Consider the following 16789-nt stretch of genomic DNA (forward strand, 5'->3'; position numbering starts at 1 on the left):
AGTAAGAGAGCCTATGTTTGAATCAAGGCTCTTCTCCTCACTGTCTGTGTAACTATATGCACATTTCTCCTTTTCTCTGAGTCTCAGTTTACCCATATGTATAATGAAGGAGTAAACTAGGTGAACATTAAGGTACCTTCAAGTTTCACACCCAGAACTTTAAAAGTTCATTCTTCCTAGAGACAGGAGGTCCTAGGTTCAAACCCGGCCTCAGCCACTTCCCAGCTGTGTGACCCTGGGCAAGTCACTTGACCCCCATTGCCCACCCTTACCAATCTTCCACCTATGAGACAATACACCGAAGTACAAGGGTTAAAAAAAAAGTTCATTCTTCAAACTCTGGAAAATACTTCCAAAAGAAGAAAAAACAATTATTTCAATAAACTCTGCATAGTCTTCTCCCGAAATATTGCCAAATAGGTTACAAAATGAGCAGATGGTTACAGAAGTCAGAATTGAATTAAAGCCAGACAATGCCAAGAAAATAAAAAACTCTTTGTGACAAAAGGTGTGTGTGTGTGGGGGGGTGTCCCCCTTTCTGCCATTGCCCAGTCTTGTCTTGTGCTTGAACAGGGGAACAATTGTTACCTTGGTACTAAGATAATAAGTACCTTTCAATCCAACATATCCTTTACCCAGAATATGTAGCAAACATTAGAACTCACACTTATAACTAAATTGTTTATAAATAGAATATTTCTCCAGTGATTAAATGCAACTTTCCCTTGTGGACCCAAAGAATCCCCATGGGTGTACCCAGCTATAACACATCAATGAATGTTCTAATGTTTGTGCTGGAGAAGGAAGACTAACTAGCCAAGGCAGCACTCAAATGTCTTGTTTTGGGGGTGGAATAAAAAGATCCTGTTGAAATCAGTGGATCCTTTGTTGTTTCATGGAGAATAATATGAATTGGGTTCTATAGCAATCAGAAAGAACAACAATCACCAATTCCAAGAGTTAACTGGGAATTAACTGTCCATCTAGTCCAACACATACCTGAACAAGACCCTTCACTCCATCTTATCCATTCAGTGATCATTCCAATGATAGAAAACCCACCATCTTCCTAAGGCAATCCACTACTTAGTGAGATCATTCTAGATTTACTTTTACAACTTTTACCCATTGCTCTTGGTTCTGTTCTCTAGGACCAATGCTAAATTGAGAACTTATAAATAATCATTTTAAATTTCCAACAATTAAATTTAACTTTGAAATAAGAGAATTCTGGGAAGATGGCAGCTTAGATTGAGCAAATCCTAAAACCTCTGCACCCCTACACACTGAGATAGAAAACAATGCACTTCAAGAAGAAAGAAGAACAAATCTAAGAAGGGACAGAGCGGGGGGGAACCCTACTGCTGCACAACTAACGGGGTATGCTAAGAAAAAGTTTTCATTTCTTGAACTGTCGGGTCTAAGGGTACAGAAGGGGAATCCCAGGATGCTTCCCCCACATGCTGTGTGGAGTCTCCAGCAGCCCCTGAAATCTCAGGGCAGGCAGGCACACTGGCCCAGAGAGAGGGCCTTGCTGGAGCTGGACTCGGGGAGTTGAACATAGGCACTGGAGAGGTGAATGGAGGAGAAAACAAGAGAAACACAACAAAAACACCTGGAAGAAGGTGGCTTAGAGAGAGCCAAACCTCAGATGGCAGACCACTTGGCTTCCTCACACCTAGATAGAGAACACAGGGCTTCAAGAAGAAAGAAAATAAGATCAAACACAAGGATAGCACAGGGGGAACCTACTGCTGGACAGATCAGATTAGCGAAAATGCTCCTTGTCTCCCCAGGTTTTTTCTTAGTTTGCTTGTTTGTTTTCTCTTTTCCAGGTTTTAGCCTAAGGGCATATTAAGAAATAAAGACTAATCCAATCAATACAGGCTAAATACAAACAATTGGAAAGACAAGAAGTCGTCAGAGGGCAGAGAAAGTAACTACAAACCTCCATTGCCAGCTGGGGGAAGATCTTTCATCAAAGATCATTAAATACATCTGCTCAAACTAGCAGAATAAAGAAGGAAAAAATATGAGTAAGCAACAGAAAAAGAGAAAAGAAATGACAATTGACAGCTTCTTTCAAAGAAGTGAAAAGAGAGCAAATGAAATGGAATTACTTCCAGCAAACTGGACACAGGCTTTGGAAGATCTCAAAATTCAATTAACTCAAGAACTTCAGGAACTCAAAAAGCAATCAAGAGAGTCTAGAGAGGCTGAAGACAATTTGAAAAAGGAAATACATGAACTAACACAACAAAATAAAGTCTTAAAAGCCAGAATTGGCCACTTTGAAAATGAATCAAAGAAGGCAAAAGATGATCTACAAAGAAAATCAGACCAAAAGAAGAAGGATGACCAAAAAGCAAGGGATGAAATTCAGTCTTTAAAAAACAGAACTCAACAACTAGAAACAAATGACTTCACAAGGCAGCAAGAATATATTAAACAAAATTTAAAAAATGAAAATTTTGAGGAGAATATGAAATACCTCATTGATTCAAACAAAGATCTGGAGAAAAGAGCTAGAAGAGACAATTTAAGAATTATTGGTTTACCAGAACATCATGATAAAAGAAAAAGTTTAGACATCATCCTACAAGAAAGTATCAGAGATAACTGCCCTGACATTCTCAAACAAGAGGGGAAAGTGGAAATTGAAAGAATCCACAGATCACCTCCTACATTTAATCCACAACTGAAAACTTCCAGGAATATTATAGCCAAATTCAAAAGCTACCAGACCAAGGAAAAAATATTGCAAGCTGCTAAAAAGAAGTCATTCAGATATCAGGGAACCACAGTAAGGATAACACAGGATCTGGCTGCATCTACATTGAAGGACAGGAAGGCATGGAACACAATATTCTGGAATTCAAGAGAACTGGGTCTACAACCAAGAATCAACTATCCAGCAAAACTGACTATATTATTTCAGGGGAACATATGGTCATTCAGTAAAATTGAAGACTTCCAAGCATTCATACAGAAAAAACCAGATGTAAACAGAGTTTGCTGCCCAAACCCAGAACTCAAGGGAATCAACATAAGGTAATTAAGAGAATGGGGGAAGAGGGAAAATATTTTCTTTAAAGGACCCAATAAGTTCAATCAATTTGTATCCCAAGAAGAAAAGAAAATATTGGCAAATATTAAATTTGAAATAAATTCTTACTTTTCCTTTATTTTAGTGGGAAAAAATATTCCTTTCTGACACAAATATACATAACTGGTTTGAATAAATGACCAGCAGACACTAATAGAAGCAAAGACAACTGAGTTGATTTAAGTATCAGACAAGTAGAAACACAAAGTAAACAAACCCAGAAAAAATTTGAAACACAATATATACCATTGGGATTCACAAATATTTTATACTAATGGAACAGGAAATCTACTGTATTTACTTTGGTGGAATGCTCTACACAGTGACGGCAAAACTTTTTAAGAAGGAATGCCACCCCCACACCCCCCAGACCAAGCCATGCCCCATTGCCCAGAGACTGAGTGCTGTGCCCTGCCCCCTTACTGGCTCGCCCAGATCTCCCCTTACCTTAGGGAGGGGAGGGAAGAAAGCTCCCATTGGGCTGCTGAGTAGAGGGACTGTGAATGTGATGTGAAAAAAAATGTCATCAGGCATGGTAGAGAGGGAAAGGGAGCAACTCTGCCTGAGTCCCTCTGTCTTTGTAGTAATGAACTCAGGGGAGGGGGGTTGTGCCCTCTTTGGCACCTATGCCATAGGTTCACTATCACTGCTCTAGCATGAAACTCAACTGAAATGGCATCTCAAAAGTATACATGCAAAATGCTTTATAAGACCTCTCTCTTTGGGGTTTATAAGGATGATATTGTAAAATAAGTATTGTTATATTAGTTTAGAGATAAGAAGTAGGGAAGCTGGCTTGAGAAAGAATTGGAGTGTGAAACAGATCTGAGACAGTGTCAGTTTCAAGTCTAATAGTTTTCCTGTGACAGTTACTCTCTCTGGGAGTGGGATTGGTCTCTAGCAATCGGCAGAGTCAATCACAGATACTCTCTCTGAGGGACTGGAGGAGAAAACATCTTTACTCTCACTTTCTCATTATCTGAGGTAGAAGGAAAGGAGGGAAAGACTTGAAAGGAGCTAAGTGTTTTCTTTTTTCCAACTTGGGAAACACTATTGACTATTACTCTTTTATCGATTGTTTTAACTCTGAGAGGACCAAAGAAAAACCTGGTCTTTGGTTTGGACTCTGAGTCTACTAAGGTTCAGAGTCCTAAATTGATTGTTTTTGAGATTCAACCAGCTAGCCATTGTTATTTTTATAACTTGAAGGCAAAGTTAAGAATTAGAAGGATAATAGTAGTAGTTTATATAGAATAGTAAAAATTTGGGTTATTCAGATGAGGAAGGATTAGTGTAGCTTGTAGAAACATGAGAAGTGGTTCCTTGTGGAACCAGGGAGTTTTATTTTGGTGGAGTTAGAATCCATTAGACTTAGAAATCCTTTTTATCCTCATTTTTTATTTTTGAAATTTTATTTTTAGAAAAATTTTCCATGGTTACATGATTCATGTTTTTGCTTTCCCCTTCACCCCCTCAAACTCCCTCCCATAGCTAACTCACATTTCCACTGGTTGTAACATGTGTGGTCAGTCAAGACGTATTTACATATTTACATATTATAGATAGTTGCATTGGTGTGGTCCTTTCAGGACTACATCCCTAATCATGTGCTCATCAACTCAAGTGTTGAAGCAGTTGTTTTTCTTCTGTGATTCCTCTCCTGCAGTTCTTCCTCTGAATGTGGGTAGCACTCTTTTCCATAAATCCCTCAGAATTGTCCTGGGTCGTTGCATTGCTGCTAGTACAGAAGTCCATTACATTCGATTTTACCACAGTGTATTGGTCTCTGTGTACAATGTTCTTCTGGCTCTGCTGCTTTCCCTCTGCATCAATTCCTGGAGGTCTTTCCAGTTCACATGGAATTCCTCCAGTTTATTATTCCTTTAGGCACAATAGTATTCCATCACCAGCATATACCACAATTTGTTCAGCCATTCCCCAATTGAAGGGCATCCCCTCATTTTCCAGTTTTTGCCACCACAAAGAGCACAGCTATAAATGTTTTTGTACAAGTCTGTTTATCTATGATCTCTTTGGGATACAAACCCAGCAATGCTATGGCTGGTTTGAAGGGCAGGCAGTCTTTTAGAGCTCTTTGGGCACAATTCCAAATTGCCATCCAGAATGGTTGGATCAGTTCACAACTCCACCAGCAATGCATTAATGTCCCAATTTTGCCACATCCCTTCCAACATTCATTACTCTCCCCTTCTATTATTTTAGCCAATCTACTAGGTGTGAGGTGATACGTCAGAGTTGTTTTGATTTGCATTCTCTAATTATTAGAGATTTAGAACACTTTCTCATGTGCTTATAGATAGTTTTAATTTCTTTATCTGAAAATTGCCTATTCATGTACCTTGCCCATTTATCAATTGGAGAATGGCTTGGTTTTTTATACAATTGATTTAGCTCCTTGTATATTTTAGTAATTAGACCTCTGTCAGAATTTTTTGTTATAAAGATTTTTTCCTAGTCTGTTGTTTCCCTTCTGATTTTGGTTGCATTGTTTTTGTTTGTATGAAACTTTTTAAAATTTAACATAATTGAAATTATTTATTTTGAATTTTGTAACTTTTTCTAACTCTTGCTTAGTTTTAAATTTTTCCCTTTCCCATAGATCTGACAAGTATACTATTCTATGTTCACCTAATTTTCTTATAGTTTCCTTCTTTATATTCAAGTCATTCACCCATTTTGAATTTATCTTGGTGTAAGGTGTGAGATGTTGATCTAAACATAATCTCTCCCATATTGTTTTCCACTTTTCCCAACAGTTTTTGTCAAATAGTGGATTTTTGTCCCAAAAATTGGACTCTTTGGGTTTATCATATACTGTCTTGCTGTCGTCACTTACCCCAGGTCTATTTCACTGATCCTCCCTTCTGTCTCTTAGCCAGTACCATACTGTTTTAATGACTGCTGCTTTATAGTATAGTTTAATATCTGGTACTGCTAGGCCACCTTCCTTCATGGTTTTTTTTTTCATTATTTCCCTTGATATTCTTGATCATTTGTAATTCCAAATGAACTTTGTTATAGGTCTTTCTAATTCAGTAAAATAGTTTTTTGGTAGTTTGATAGGTATGGCACTAAATAGGTAAATTAATTTGGATAGAATTGTCATTTTTATTATGTTAGCTTGTCCTATCCATGAGCAATCAATGTTTTTCCAACTGTTTAGGTCTAGTTTTAATTGTTTGGAAATTGCTTTGTAGTTGTGTTCATATAATTCCTGTGTTTGTTTTGTTAGATAGATTCCTAAATATTTTATATTGTCTAGGGTGATTTTAAATGGTGTTTCTCTTTCTACCTCTTCCTGCTGTGATATGTTGGAGATATATAGAAATGCTGATGATTTGTGTGCATTTATTTTGTATCCTGCAACTTTGTTAAAATTGTTGATTATTTCTACTAGCTTTTTATTTGATTCTCTAGGATTTTTTAAGTAGACCATCATATCTTTAGCTGGGGGGTTTTAATTTGTTCACTTTCTAGCTTTTTAATTTGCATGCCCAGTTCATTGATCTTTGCCCTCTCTAATTTGTTAATATATGAACTCAAGGATATAAATTTCCCAGTGAGTACTGCCTTTGCTGCATCCCACAGGGTTTGGTAGGATGCCTCATCATTGTCATTCTCTTCAATGAAATTATTGATTGTTTCTATGATTTCTTCTTCAACTAACTGGTTTTGGAGAATCATATTTTTTAATTTCCAATTAGTTTTTGAATTGCCTATCCATGTGCCCTTTTAATTATTATTTTTATTGCATTATTATCTGAGAAGGTTACATTTATTATTTCTGCTCTTTTGCATTTGTTTGTGATGTTTCTATGCCCTATTACATGGCCAATCTTTGTGAATGTACCAAGAGCAGCTGTAAAGAAGGTGTATTCCTTTTTGTCCAAATTTATTTTTCTCCACATATCTATTAATTCTAATTTTTCTAGGATTTCATTCACCTCTCTTATCTCTTTCTTATTTATTTTTTGGTTTGATTTATCTAGATCTGAAAGAGGAATATTTAGATCTCCCACTAGTATGGTTTTATTATCTATTTCCTTCTTGAGCTCAGTAAGTTTCTCCTTTAGGAATTTGGATGCTATACCATTTTGGCATACATGTACTGATATTTCCTCATTGTCTCTACTGCCTTTTATCAGGATGTAATTACCTTCTAATTGCCCAATTCTAGCCTTTAGAGACTGGTTTTTGGCAATAATCTTTTGGTTTTCTTTTGAATCTGGTCTGTTTGGTTCTTCAAGGCTTCCAGATGATCATTCTGGTCTTCAATTTGCTTATCAATTCATTTGATTTCTGAGTCTCACTTTCCAAATGTGAAATTCTGCCTTTTAAACTGTTATTTTCTTGCCAGATCTCTTCCATCTTTTTCATAATCTTATATTTGAACTCTTCAAGAGCTTGTGACCGATTTTCATTTTGGGGGGAAGGTTTGGATATGATTACTTGTTTATTCTCCTCTGTTGTTTGCTCTGTTGTCTGGATTTTTTCTGTGTAAAAGTTGTCGAGTGTTAAAGATTTCTTCTTGATCTTTCTCTTCTGGGGTTCTTGTGTCTGGCTTGCCATTGTTAGCCCAGCGCCCTCTTAGCTTTATCCTCACACTCAGGGTCTGTCTGCACTCTTTAGGCTCCTGAGGTCTCAGGTCTAGGTGTTCTCAGGGTCAAGCCTCCTAGTGGTCCCCTTGCTTGTTCCTCTGCCTAAATTTCCTTTAAAAATCTCAGGGAGCTACTTCCACAGTCATGCACCCCTCTGCACTGGGTCCCCAACCAAGGTCCATGAATGGGCTCAGGATCCGTGTATGCACCTGAGTCTGGGCCTGAGTCTGTGCCTGTGTTCATGCCTGTATCCTCACCTGAACTCAAGGTCTATGTTCAAAGTCTGGTTCTTTAGCCTCTTGGGGTCTTATGTCTTGCTGCTCACAGGAACAGGCCCTGATGAGCTGTCAAGAACTTAATGAATGCCCCAAACTTGCTCTAACTCTTTTGTGCTGGCTTTGGCACTGTAGGTGGTGTGTGGGGGAGGGGGTTGCTCGGCTCACTTTTTAGTGAGAGCTATTTCACCCCTTTATAGCAATGAAATGCTCTGATCCTCCGTACCTTCAACACTGCACCCTGTTGTGGGGTCCCTTTGTTCATCTGGATTTGTTTTTATGTCCTCTTGAGGAGTCCTATATGTGTAGGTTAGGAGAGATTAAGCAGCTGCTTTTTACTCTGCTGCCATCTTAACCCAGAACTCCTCTGAGTTGTTTTTAATGGGTCCATTTTATAACTCAAGTAATTATTATATATCCCCACCTCCGCATTTTTAAACAATTTAATGAATGAGTTATATAACAGGCTCATATCAGAGGAGCTGGGAAGGTGTTCCTAGTGCGTGGTACCCCTAGAAGTCTCCCAAGAGGGAGAATTCCCTAGGTAGCAAGTGGTTTCTGGATGATTTAATACTTTGACTCTTCAGGTTATTCTACTCTTCCACTAAAATAATCTAAATTCTTGGTGTTGTTTTAGACCCAAATAGGTTTTCATCAGCCTTTGCCAAGGTTGAAAGATTTGCTATATCTGTTGAATTTGTGACAAGTATACATCAGTTCATAGGTTTTTAAAGTATCACACAGCATGAGGCTATATATAAACTCACATGAATCCTATAGAATAATGTGTTTGTTTGCTATTTTCAATAACTGGGCTATTGTGAATTTTGGGAATTTGGTACTTTATTTGAGTGTGCATTATTTCCTCTACTACTTTTTTGTTTTTATATATCTGTTATTTTGTAAAAATTGTTTGCTCTCACACAGTGGTTCATGGCCAAGTTTTAAAAGGAAATGGATCTCATTTTTTCATAAAGAACCTTTGTGTTCTACCTTTCCTTGACTAACACAATGTGCCACTGATTATAAGCTATACATTATTGAATTTTAAAGCATTTTAAATTCTTTTTCAATATAGTATTTGAGTACTTTGAAGTACATATAATCAATATTAATCTTTTTTTTATTTTGCAGTAATATAAGTTTAAAATACATTTGTTCTAATATAAATGCATACCCAAAAAGCTTTAAACTATGGAAAAATGCCATTGATTGTTTAAAAATAATTATGGAACTTTATTTAATGATTCTGTCTGATTCTAAAAGAAGGAATTTAAAAAGAGACAATGAACAGTGCTAAAGAAGCACAAAGCTAACCTGTATAGTGCCTATCGAGCACTAGATCAAAGAGACCAACCAATCCCAATGGGATTGATGTAATTTTGAGCAAAGACAAGATGACTTAAACGTTTGGAATTTTAGGTTGTGGCTATTTTGACATATACCAGAGGCAGGTCTTCTTCTGAATCACATTCTAACAAGTATCTCTTTAGCTGCCATCCTGGCTCCCATTTGGTCCTATAATCTAGTTCTTTTTCTGTCTTTCATAGCGTGGAAAATTTTCTGTAGTCCTGGCTACTGATTAGGTAAGTGCACAATTGCTTAAATCACTTTAATTGGGTCCTAATTCAAGGACCTGTTATAGGTTTATTTTTCCTTTATTTGGATTTTTAGACATAAGACTTTAATATGTTATATTTCATCCACAATTTATTTTTTCTCTTTTATGTGGAATTTTTGGTGTTTTTTATTTCTTTTGCAATTGATCCATATGCCTTATGACTCAGATGTGCATCCCTTAGTGATCCCTTTGTTATTATCCACTTCAGGGGGGACTATGTTATTGTTGTGAACTTCAATTTGAATTTAAGTAATTTTAGGATAAGAAACTTGCTACCTCCCAGAATTCAGAAGGCACTCCTGTTTGGAGAAGGCACCATCAAGATGCACAAAAACACACTGAATCAAGAAGATCCAGATTGAACTTTGGGATGTGAAGTTGAACTATGGGGGATTAAATGCATTTATTTTGAATGTACACTTTTCTGCCAAAGGGTCTGCCCCCAAATTGGTTCTTTGTCAATGTAGCAATTATTGATTTTGTTCTCTTTTCCTTTTATCTACAAATTATTGCAATTTTTAAGTTGATTGTTTTCATGATCCTTTTGGGGAGACTGGTCTCCCAATAGGATCACAGAGGGGTATGTTTAAATGGAGATTTTGAACCTTGGACTGCATTCCCAAGAAGTCCCTTAGTATTTCCCAAAATTCCCTTTAATCTCTCCTAGGCCTTTATGTTTATATTATTGTTTTATAAGTTTTATAGCTCCTCCCTCTCACTCTCTCTCCTTCATTAGTGTGGCTGAAGTTAGTTTAGTACCTTTTCACTCTAGTTTTTTAATGTTAGTTTATTATTAATAAAATGTATAAAACATAATACTTAGTTATTGTATGTTAATTTTAATCTCTACAGAATTAAGAACCTATGAATTAAGAAATTTTCCCAGAGAACCAAGGTTTAATAAAGAGTAAGACAGAAGAATAAGAGGATTCATAGTCTGGATACAGGTTGGCAAATGTCAGTGAGGTTCAGACAGGAGTTCTTGCAAGGTTGAGCCAAGCAAGCCTCAGATCCCAATAGACCAGGGTCTACCTATCCCAGGTCCAAAGGAAAGGGAAAAGACCCCTCTGTCAGGGGCTGTCAGGGTATTTATATCCCCCTGGCCAACTGCTTTCTCCCCTGTCCTCATGGCCTCTGGGAACATTCTGAGGTTCAACAGTCTTCACCTGTCAATCAATGGTGGGACTCTCAACTCACAGAGTTTCAATATAACAGTATGTATGTGTGAATCTTGGATGTCAAAACCTAATAAGAAACATCTGATTTTTCCCAATTTTCCAAACAGAACCCCACTCCCCTTATTATTCTAGGTGCATTAATTTTGCCTGTGTAGCTTTTCCATTTCATGCAACCAAAGCTAGCTATTTTATCTTTTGTAATTGCCTTTCTATCTTGTTTTGTTAAAAATATATCTCCTTATGAACACAACTACAAAACACTTTTCACACAATTAAAACTGGATCTAAATAATTGGAAAAACATTAATTGCTCATGGATAGGATGAGCTAATATAATAAAAATAACAATCATACCCAAATTAATTTACTTATTCAGTGCCATACCCATCAAACTACCAAGAAACTCTTTTATAGAATTAGAAAAATTATTAAAAAATTCATCTGAAAAAACAAAAGATCAAGAATATCAAGGAAAATGTTGGGAAAAAAGTGAAGGAGGGGGGTGCCTATCAGTACCAGATCTTAAACTAAAGTATAAAGCAGTGATCATCAAAACAATATCACACTGGCTAAGAGACAGAAGGGCAGATCAATGGAATAGACTAGGGGTAAATGACCTCAGCAAGGTAGTGTTTGATAAATCCAAAGATCCCAGCTTTTGGGACAAGAACTCACTCTTTGATAAAAAATGCTGGGAAAAATGGAAAACAGTATGGGAAAAACCAGGTTTAGATCAACATCTCACACTCAAATCCAAGATGGATTCAAAATGGGTAAATTACTTAAATATACAGAATGAAATCATAAATAAATTAGGTGAACATAGGAGAGTATGCCTATCAGATCTGTGGGAAAGGAAGGAATTTAAGACCAAGCAAGAGATAGAGAACATTACAAAATGTAAAATAATTTGTTTTATTCCATCAAATTTAAAAAGTTTTGTACAAACAAACCAATGTAAACCAAAATTAGAAGGAAAGGAACAAACTGGGGGAAATTTTCATAACAAAACTCTGACGAAGGTTTAATTTCCCAAATATATAAGGATCTAAGTCAAATTTACAAAAAATCAATCCATTCTCCAATCAACAAATGGTCAACAGATATGAATAGGAAATTTTCAGATGAAGAAATCAAAACTATCAATAATCACATGAAAAAGTGTTCTAAATCCCTCCTGATTAGAGAAATGCAAATCAAAACAGCTCTGACGTACCTCATACCTAAAGGGAAGTGATAAATGTTTGAGAGGATGTGGCAAAATTGGGGCACTAATACACTGCTAGTAGAGTTGTGAATTAATTCAGCCTTTCTGGAGGGCAATTTGGAATTATGCTGAAAGGGCTTTAAAACAATGCCTGCCCTTTCATCCATCCAAACAACTACTGAGTTTATACCCAAAGGAGATAATAAGGAAAAATACTTGTACAAAATATTTCTAGCCACACTTTGTTTTTTGTGTTTTTTAAATTTATTTTATTTCATTGATTAAGAAAAATTTTCCATGGTTACATTTTCATGCTCTTTCCCTCCCCTCCTCTCACCCCCCTCCCATAGCCAATGACCAATTCCACTTGGTTTTACATTTGTCATTGATCAGTATCTCTTTCCATATTATTGATATTTGCACTAAGGTGATCGTCTACATCCCCAATCATAGCCCCATTGACCCATGTTATCAAGCAGTTGTTTTTCTTCTGTGTTTCTGCCCCCACAATTCTTTCTCTGGATGTGGATAGCATTCCTCCTCATAGGTCCCTCAGAAATTTCTTGGATCATTGCTGCTAGTAGAGAAGTCCATTACAATTGATTGAGCCACACTGTATCCATCTCTGTGTATAATGTTCTCCTGGTTCTGCTCCTTTCATTCTGCATCAATTTCTGGAGGTCATTCCAGTTCACATGGAATTCCTCAAGTTCATTATTTCTTTTAGCACAATAGTATTCCATCATCAACAGATACCACAATTTGTTTAGCCATTCACCAATCAAAGGGCATCCCCTCATTTTCCAATTTTTTGCCAACACAAAGAGCGCAACTATAAAGATTTTTGTACAACTATTTGTCCTTATTAACTCTTTGGGGTATAAACCCAGCAGTGGTATGGCTGGATTAAAGGGCAGGTAGTCTTTTATAGCCCTCTGAGCATAGTTCCAAGTTGCCATCCAGAATGGTTGAATGAATTCACAATTCCATTAGGAATGCATTGATGTCCCTATTTTGCCACATCCCCTCCAACATTTATTACTTTCCTTTGCTGTCTTATTAGTCAATTTTCTAGGTGTGAAGTGGTACCTCAAAGTTGTTTTGATTTGCATTTCTCTAATTATTAGCCACACTCTGTGGTGGCAAAAAAAAATTGGAAAATGAGGGGATGTTCATCATTTGGGGAATGGCTAAACAAATTGTGTTATCTGATAGTGATGGAATACTGAAAAGTATGATGGACTGGAGGATTTCTATGTGAACTGGAAAGACCTCCAGGAATTGATGCAGAGAAAAATGAGCAGAACCAGGAGAATATTGTACACAGAGACTAATAAATTGTGGCACAATCAAATGTAACAGATTTTTATACTAGTAGCAATGCAATGATTCAGGACAATCCAGAGGAACTTATGAGAAAGAATGCTATCTACATCCAGAGAAAGAACTGTGGGAGGAGGGGGAGTAGAAACACAGAAGAAAAACATATGATAGATCATGTGGTTCAATGGGGATATGATTAGGGTTTTGGTGCTGAGTGATCACTCTATTGCAAATATGAATACTATGAAAATAGGTTTTGAACAATGATACATGTATAACCCAGTGGAATTGCTTGTTATCTCAGGGAAAGGGTAAGGATGAGGGGAGGGAAAAATTATGAATCATATAATGATGGAATAATATTCTATATATATACTTCCGACCCATAGATATGAGAGTTATATGATGCTTCCATTCTAATTGTTATAGTATAATCTTTAATATTAATGTTGCATTTCCAGTTGGGATGTATTGTGGAATATGGTATATGATATTGGTTTCAGCCTAATTTCTGCTTTCCAGTTTTCCTAGCAGTTTTATCAAATAGGAGATTTTCTTAGGCAATTTTCATTGGTCATTTTTCAAACACTATTATTGAGTTCCATTGTTTCTGATTTTCCCTAGTCTATCTGTTCCATTGATTTACCTCTTTTTTAAACCAGCATTAGATGGATTTGATGACTGCTGCTTTCTAATATAGTTTGATGTTTAGAAGTGATATTCCCTCTTTGTCTTTACCTCTTTTCATCGTTTCCCTTGATATTTTAGATCATTTGTTTTTCTAAATGCATTCTGTTATTGTTTTATTGGATTCTATTAAATATCCCATTGGTAATGTAATTATTAGAGCATAAAAATGTAAGTTAATTTTGGTACTATTATCACTTTTATTATAATTGCATAGCCCCACCCTGTGGACTAAATATTCCTCCAGATATTTAAGTTTTTCTTTATTTCCTTCAGGACCATTTTATAACCAAATCTATGCAAATCTTTTATATGCTTCAGTAAATCAATCCCCAGATATTTTATGTGTTTCATGATTATTTAGAATGGGATTTCCCTTTATAGAACAGCCTTAATTAATTGTCTCAATTAGTATCTCTGCTAATTCTCTGTGACTTTCTCAGCATATCATGAAATCAATCAATCAGTCAGCATTTATTAAGTGCCTGCTTAATCTCTTTACTTATCTGATGTTTTTAATTTCTTTTGCTGGTCTTATTCTACTTGGCAAATTTAGTAAATATATTCTTAATGAAGCAAGGGACAGAATCAATCCAAGAGATAAAGTAGATAATTTTGATAATATGAAATTGAAAAGCTTCCGCACAAATAAAATTAATCCAGCTAGGATAAGAAGAGAAGCAGTCAAATGAGGAGTGAATTAATCTACTTTGAGTTTCTTGGATTAGTGTTATATATTCAAAATATATAGTTAACAAGCTTTTATTTTATTTCATGTAATCACAGTTACCTATTTTTTGGTTAGTTAAGAATACACCTCCTAGGGGCAGCTAGATGGCTCAGTGGATAGAGAGCAAGGCATAGAAATAATAAGTTCTGGGTTCAAATCTTGCCTCAGAGATTTTCTAGCAGTGTGACCCTAGGCAAGTCACTTAACCCCAATTGCCTAGCCCTTACCATTCCTCTCCTTTGGAACCATTCTCAGTATTTATTCTAAGACAAAAAGTAAGTTTCTTTGTTGTTATTTTTTAAAGAATATGTCTCCTCTAGAAGACTGTAAGAGGAATGATATCTTCTGCTAATATTTTTGTACTATGATATCTAGAATCTTTAATTTTCAAAATTAAAGATATCATATATTCCCAGATAACTGACACATTTTTGTATTTGAAATGTGATGTGATTTTAAGGTAGATAGATTTAAAGATCATAGTACAAAAAATGGGATCACAAAGAGTCAGACATGACTAATGACTGAACAGTTCTGTGTCTGTGTGTCTGTGTGTGTATGTGTAACTTGTTGTGGATTATATGGTGCTGGCCTACGGCTAATTTCTTTCTCATTTATTTTCCATTTTCCAAGAAGTTTTCATCAAATATAGAGCTCTTTCCTAAGTAACTTAATTTTTCGGTTCAATGAAGACTTGATTATTGCATTCCATGGTTTCTGAGACCCCTCAATGAATCTCTTCCATTGCTCTACTTTTTGCTTTGAAAAAAAAAACAAATGATTTTGATAGTATGTAATTAATAATGTAGTTCTGATTTTTGTACATTCTATTCTGTCTTCATCCCTACCTTTTTCATAATTTCTCTTGATATTCTATTTCATCATTTCCCTTAATTATGCCCTTGATATTCTTTTGTTTCTCCAAATGGATTTGTTAACATTTTATTGAGTTCTATGATGTTTTCCTTTGATACTTTGAGTAATATAACATTAAAAATTTAAATTACTTTTAGCATATTGTGGTTTTTAATACACTAGCAAAGACCAGCCACAAGAATTAAATATTGCTCCTTCTCTTTAAATTGTTTCCTTATTTTTCTTAAAGAGCCCTTTGTAACTTAATTTATATAAATATTGTATGTGTGCTTTGGTAGATTGATTCCCCCGATAATTTATGCAATTTGTATTTATTTGGAATATGATTTCTCTTTCTATTACTGCTTGGATTTTGTTATTATAACGTAAAAATACAATTAATTATGTGAGTTTGTTGTGAGGCTTGCAGCTTAGCTTATATTATTAATCATGTCAATTTACATCTTTATTGATTTCCTAGGACTTTCTAAGTAAACCATATGTCCTCAGCAACTAGGGGTAACTTGGTCGTGCAATAGACAGAGGCCTCAGCCTATATTCAAGAAGACCTGTCTTAATTTCATCCTCAGGCACTTAACTTTGTGACCTAGGGCAATTAATTTAAATTCTCATTTGCCTCATTTGTAAAGTGGGGAGAATAATAGCACCCACTGCCTACTAACTAGAGAATCACACAGTAAGTGGTTTATAAATGTCAGTTGCTATCATGTTGTTATTATGTTGCTATTATGATGTTACAAATATAATAAATAGTTTTAACAACTCTCTGCCTTAACTCAGACCTTTATTTCTTATTGCTATTGTTAGAATTTCTAGAATTACATAAAATATTTTCGAGGAGAGTGGGCTTCCTTGCTTTACTCCTGCTTTATCCAGAAATCTCCTAATGTATCCTTATTAGGTAATATGTTTGGTTAGATATTGTTTTATGCTGTTAAGAAAATAATGGGAAGCTTTATTCTTTTTCCTGGTAAGCCAACATGTACATCTTCCTTTGGTCAAAAAATGCCTATTCACACCACCTATGACTCCTAAAGAAGAAAGTATCTGTAGCATTGAATCAAGCACAGCCTGAAGAGGAATGAAGATATGGTTGATCTAGACATCCTTGAAATGGGTTTTTAAGAGGAACTAGAAAATCAAAGAGGGAGGCCACAGTGATGGAAG

Source organism: Gracilinanus agilis, chromosome 6, assembly GCF_016433145.1.
Source record: "Gracilinanus agilis isolate LMUSP501 chromosome 6, AgileGrace, whole genome shotgun sequence".
NCBI classification, from domain to species: domain Eukaryota; kingdom Metazoa; phylum Chordata; class Mammalia; order Didelphimorphia; family Didelphidae; genus Gracilinanus; species Gracilinanus agilis.